At 37.3% G+C, this 6572-nt stretch overlaps 1 pseudogene; it reads left to right on the top strand.

The window, feature by feature from the left end:
- The first annotated feature begins 4192 nt into the window (after positions 1 to 4192).
- Positions 4193 to 4958, top strand: LOC102269187 (polyadenylate-binding protein 1 pseudogene; annotated as a pseudogene).
- Positions 4959 to 6572: the final 1614 nt, after the last annotated feature.

The raw sequence follows: 6572 nt of genomic DNA, 5'->3' as shown, positions 1-6572 counted from the left end.
GATTTTTGGACTCAGTGGGAGAAGGCAAGAGTGGGATGATTTGAGAGAATAGCATTGAAACATGTACATTACCATATGTTAAATAGATGACCAGTGCAAGTTCAATGCATGAAGCAGGGCACTCAAAGCCGGTGCTCTGGGACAATCCGGATGAATAGGGTGGGGAGGAAGGTAGGAGGGAGATTCAGGATTTTGGGGGACACATGTATATCTGTGGCCAATTCATGTTGATATATGGCAAAACCCATCATAATACTGTAATATAATTATCCTCCAATTAAAATAAATAAATTTAAAAAAAAAGAAATTCCAGGCTGAATGAAGCTCAAGCTGGAACAACTGAGTGACTACACTTTCAAGAATTCCAGGAGAAATACCAAATATCAATAACTTCAGATATGCAGAGGACACCACTCTAATGGCAGAAAGCAAAGAGGAACTAAAGAATTTCTTGATGAAGGTGAAAGAGGAAGGTAAAGAAGCAGGCTTAAAATTCAGCATTCAAAAAGCTAAGATCTTGGCATCAGGTCCCATCTCTTCATGGCAAATACATGGGGAAACAATGAAAACTAAGACAGACTTTATTTTCGTGGGCTCCAAAATCACTGCAGATGGTGACTGCAGTCGTGAAATTAAAAGATGCTTGCTCCTTGGAAGAAAAGCTATGACAAACCTAGACAGCATATTAAAAAGCAGAGACATCACTTTGCTGATAAAGGTCCATCTAGTCAAAGCTATGGTTTTTCCAGTAGTCATGTATGGATGTGAGTTGGACCATAAAGAAGGCTGAGGTCTGAAGAATCAATGCTTTCAAACTGTGGTGCTGGAGAAGACTCTTGGACTGCAAGGAGATCAAACCTGTCCCTTGGACTGCAAGGAGATCAAACCTGTCAATCCTAAAGGAAATCAACCCTGAATGTTCATTGGAAGGACTGGTCCTGAAGCTGAAGTTCCAACACCTTGACCACCTAATGTGAAAAGCTGACTCTTTTCTAATAAGACCTTGATGCTGGGAAAGATTGAGGGCAGGAGGAGAAGGGGCAACAGGGGATGAGATGGTTGGATGGCATCATCGGCTCAATGGATATGAGTTTGAGCAACCTCTAGGAGATAGTGAAGGACAGGGAAGCCTGGTGTGCTGAAGTCCATGGGGTTGCAAAGAGTCCAACATGACTGACTGAACAACAGCAATGACTGATTCCTCTTGATGTATGGCAGAGATCACCACAGCATTGTAAAGCAATTATCCTCCAGTTAAAAAAAAATAAAAATTTTGTTCAGTTCTTTTGCCATTTTATGTAATGGAGTCTTTTAAATTTGACCTTAAATAGTACATTTATTTAGTTTCTTATTTCTTAATTTTTAATATATTTTGAAAATATTTTCCCCAAGTTGATTATTGAATTTTTGTTTGGCTCTTTATTTTTGTTTTTTTGCTTTGCCAGACCAAAATGTTTCTTCTTTACTTGTAGGTAGGTCACTTATTAATTTACCCCTTGATCATGTTTGAATTTTGATTCTTTGATAGAGGTATTTTCCACACTTTTAGGTTATTACAGAATCTACTTGTATTATTTTCTAATATTAAGAGTTTCCTTTATTACATAGATCTTTAATTTTTAGATGAGTCTTTTAATGATATGAATTAAATTAATTATGATATTAATTTATTATGGTATATATGATATTAAATTATGAATTAATTATGATATGAATTAAAGATTTTATCTTTAATCAAATGGCTGTCCAGTTGTCCAAAAAGCATTTATTAAATGTTTTTCTTTCCCTGGTCATATATGATGTCACTGTTACTATGTAGTAAGTTTCAATATGTACATGGATGTGTTTCAAAACTTTCTATTCTATTTCACTAGTTTGTTCATTCAAGTGCCATAACTATATGGTTTTAATTATTTAGAATTTATAGTATGTTTTATTTCTGATTAGGTTAGAATCCCCTCATTGCTATTTCTTCATAGTGTGTTGTAACTATTCTTGCATGTTTTCTTTTTCTCCAGAAGAAATTTTGAATCAATTTGTCTTTCTCTAGGAAGAACAATAACAGTAATTTTTTGGTATTTTTAAAATTAAGAATGCATTACATTTGTGAACTTATAATTAGTTCCTATCTTCCCATCCAAGACCCAAATTTGTTTTTCCTACTTTTTATAGATTTCCTGAAGTCTTTAATCTTGTCCTTAAACAGTTTTTCCACATTATAAGTTTGTTCCTAAGAACACTATTTTATTTTTTGCTATTACAAATAAGAATCTCTTTTCCATTTTATCTTGTTTCTGGTTATTGTTTTTATATACATATAAAGTCATTGATTTTGTATATTAATTTACCAAAACTTTATTGTTTTTGTTTTATTACTAAACTTCTCAACTTGTCCAAGTAAATATTATAATCTACTGAGTTTCCCTTTTTTTTTTTTCAGTTCTGATATGTATAATCGTGTTGGCTAATAGATCCACTACAAGTTTGAATAATAAGGGTGTGGGTAAATTTTTTTCTTGTTCTTGACTTTAGCAGGAATGCCTCTTGTGTTTCCATTAAGAATTTTAATATTTATTTTCATATTGATTTCCATATATAATGGACACTTGCTTTGTGTGTGTGTGTGCATCCTAAATTTCTATATATACTCACAAATACATATACATAAAGTATATACAGGAAGTAGCCATGAGTTCTTATTTTGTTTTTTGTTTTGATTTTTTTTTGGGGGGGGATGAATGTTGAATTTCACTGGATTCCTTTTCAGGCTATCTGGAGATTTTCATATGATATACCCCCTTAGGTCTATCATAAGGTGTATTATATTAATGGATTTCCTAATTATTGAATCATCCCTGGTTGCCTACACTAAATCCTACTTGATCATGGTGTTAGATTCTGTCCACTGATATTAAATTTAAGAAAATTGAATCAAGATGCATAACTGACATTGTTCTATAGCTTTCTGTTACTATACTGTCTTTGTCAGGTTTTTATATCAATATTATACTCATTTCATAAAAAATAACTTGAATTTATCTTTATTGTCTCTATTTTGGAATATTTTGTGTAGCACTATGAGTGCTTTTATAGCCTTGCATTTAAGTTGATGATTCAGTTCTGGTAAAATACTTCTGTGAAAATTTTAAGGCTTAGTGTTTTTCTGTGAGGTATCTGTTTACTAAATCTCCATATTTCTTTTATGGAAATTGATTTCCTTAATATCTCCATCACAATTGGAATAATTTTGACAACTTATTGCTTTCCTAAGAAATAATATTTATCATTTAGGTTTTTAGCTTATTGTGCAAAGAAGTCATTGCTAATTATGTTAATATTTTTCTGTTTTAATACTTATTTTCATCTTTTGAATTCTTATTATGTATATCTGTGTTTTCTACTTATGTCTTATTACATTAACTTGTGGTTGATTCCTTATTGTTAATTTATTTTAAAAACAGTATTTTGATTTATTTACTTCTACTATTTTTATCATTGTTTCCTTGTGTTTTCTTTTGGTTTATTTTATTGTTTTTGTTTAAATTTAAGAGTTGAAATCTTAACTCAATTTTATTTTAAAATTTTATTGATGTAAATTTTTGTAGTTAATATAAATATTAAACTTCCTCTAATAACCCTAAAATATATCCCACATATTATGATATGTGTGTTTCTAATATCATTATTGGTTTGTATTTTCGCTTTCTTTCTTTTTTTTTTTTTTTTTTTTGGGCAGGGGAGAGGGTTGGCTATGCTACGTGGCTCACAGGATCTTTGTTCCCTACCAGAGAATGAACACATGCTCTTGGTAGTGAAAGCACAAATTCCCTGTATTTCTCTTTTCACTCAAGAGCTTTTAAGAGAGGTTTATGGGCCCAGCATGCTTCCTTTGTGCAACTCTGCCATCCTTAATAGATTTTTTAAATTTTCTGATGTAAACACTTTTAGAAAAATGTTTACTTTCATTGTACTATGATAAAAAAGAATGATGCCAGCTGTGTTGTTTCTATTTTACTTAATTTGATGATACTTTCTTTGTGACCTGGCACAAAATAAAGTTTTATTAATACTCATCGTGTGCGAGGGAAGATAATTTTCTATCGTCTAGATGTAATGTTTGATATATATGTAGAAGATCTAACTTATTGATTATGTGGAATGAAGTCCAGTTTTTTCTAAGCAGGCTTAACCAGTATATGCAGAGGATGGCAAGTGTAAGAGCTGTGCCCAACCCTGTAATCAACCCCTACCAGCCAGCACTTCCTTCAGGTTACTTCATGGCAGCTATCCCACAGGCTCAGAACCGTGCTGAATACTATCCTCCTAGTCAAATTGCTCAACTAAGACCAAGTCCTCACTGGACTGCTCAGGGTGCCAGACCTCATCCATTCCAAAATATGCCCGGTGCTATCTGCCCAGCCGCTCCTAGACCACCATTAAGTACTGTGAGACCAGCTTCTTCACAGGTTCCACGAGTCATGTCGACACAGCGTGTTGCTAACACATCAACACAAACGATGGGTCTATGTCCCGCAGCTGCTGCAGCTGCAGCTACTCCTGCTGTTCGCACCATTCCACAGTACAAATACGCTGCAGGAGTTCGCAATCCTCAACAACATCTGAATGCACAGCCACAGGTCACCATGCAGCAGCCCGCTGTTCATGTACAAGGTCAGGAGCCTCTGACTGCTTCCATGTTGGCCTCTGCCCCTCCTCAAGAGCAGAAGCAAATGTTGGGTGAACGGCTCTTTCCTCTAATTCAAGCCATGCACCCTACTCTTGCTGGTAAAATCACTGGCATGTTGTTGGAGATTGACAATTCAGAACTTCTTCATATGCTTGAGTCTCTAGAGTCTCTCCGTTCTAAAGTTGAAGCTGTAGCTGTACTCCAAGCCCACCAAGCAAAAGAGGCTGCCCAGAAAGCAGTTAACAGTGGCACTGGGGTTCCAACTGTTTAAAGTGAGCCTGCCTCCTGTTCCTTATTCTCACAGTTTGAGCATGTATTGAAACGTAGCAAAAACTCATTTTATCACTAATCCAAATGCATTGCCAGTTTTTCAAAGAGAAGTAAAGATACAGAGGAATTAACTATGTGTTACCCTGGTATAAACTTGAATTTTTGAGATCAAGACCCCTTCAGATGTTTTGCATAGTAATTTGTGTTAAATAGCTGTAACGTGGATTGGCCCTGTGTAGATAGCTGAAGGACTTTCATAGCTTAATACGTTTTCTTGGGTGGCAGTGATGAAGTTGTTTTTTGGCCTCTAATACTGCCTTTCATTACCCCCAAGAAATAGAGTGATGTAGCTGTGTAGCCAGAGCCAGGCGTGTACAAAGCTTTCCTATAAAATAGGAAATAGCTGGGGCTGTGCAGGCTGTGTTCCATGTTGAAGCTCCTCTGCCCCGCTGTCACCCTGTGAGAGCGGCCGCGCAGCTTGTGATTGAGCAGGGGTGGCCGTGGTTCATAGAGCTTTACAGAGACAGGCTCTCAACTGGCTGAACCTGGCTGAGGGCTTTCACGGGACAAGTGCCAGTATTGGTCCTCTTACTTTTGTTTTTATTAAAATACTTGACAAAACAACATTGTGTAAATTTAAGGTGTGTAACGTGTTAATTGGATACATTTATATATTGTAAGGAGAATGCAATGGCACCCCACTCCAGTACTCTTGCCTGGAAAATCCCATGGGCGGAGGAGCCTGGTAGGCTGCAGTCCATGGGGTCACTAAGAGTCGGGCACGACTGAGCGACTTCACTTTCACTTTCACTTGGGAGGATGGAAAGAGAAGCGTTAACACACAGGAATAGGGAAGGGTGCTTTGATCTGGACACTGGTACACAGCCAGAGATATAGATTCTATTGACAATCATAAGCATTCATTTACTCAATAAATACTCAAAATGCTCTCTCTGACAAGCCATTTTTCATTTAATTCAGGTTTCTGGGCACAGACAGGTCTAAACACAGCTGAAATCCCCGTCAGTCTTGTTACACTGCTTTCAGTATCTTCTTAGCACTTAGTACTCTTCTGCTTACATTCAATTCTTACTTTCTTTAGTGCCTCCGTGCATGCTAAGTCATTTCACTCGTCTCTAACTCTTTGTGACCTTATGGACTGTAGCCCGCAGGCTCCGCTGTCCATGGGATTCTCCAGGCAAGAATACTGGAGTAGGTTGCCGTGCCCTCCTCCAGGCCATCTTCCCAACCCAGGGATCCAACCCATGTCTCTTACAACTCCTGCATTCACAGGTGGGTTCTTTTTACCACTAGCACCACCTGGGAAGCCCATTTACTTTAGTTGCTGTTGCTGCTAAGTTGCTTCAGTCGTATCCGACTCTGTGCGACCCCATAGACGGCAGCCCACCAGGCTCCACCGTCCCTGGGATTCTCTAGGCAAGAACACTGGAGTGGGTTGCCATTTCCTTCTCCAGTGCATGAAAGTGAAAAGTGAAAGTGAAGTCGCTCAGTTGTGTCCGACTCTTCGAGACCCCATGGACTGCAGCCTACCAGACTCCTCCGTCCATGGGATTTTCCAGGCAAGAGTACTGGAATGGGTTGCCATTGCCTTCTC

The sequence above is a fragment of the Bos mutus genome, chromosome X (genome assembly GCF_027580195.1).
Source record: "Bos mutus isolate GX-2022 chromosome X, NWIPB_WYAK_1.1, whole genome shotgun sequence".
Taxonomy (NCBI): Eukaryota; Metazoa; Chordata; class Mammalia; order Artiodactyla; family Bovidae; genus Bos; species Bos mutus.
This window is presented reverse-complemented; position numbering and strand designations above follow the sequence as displayed.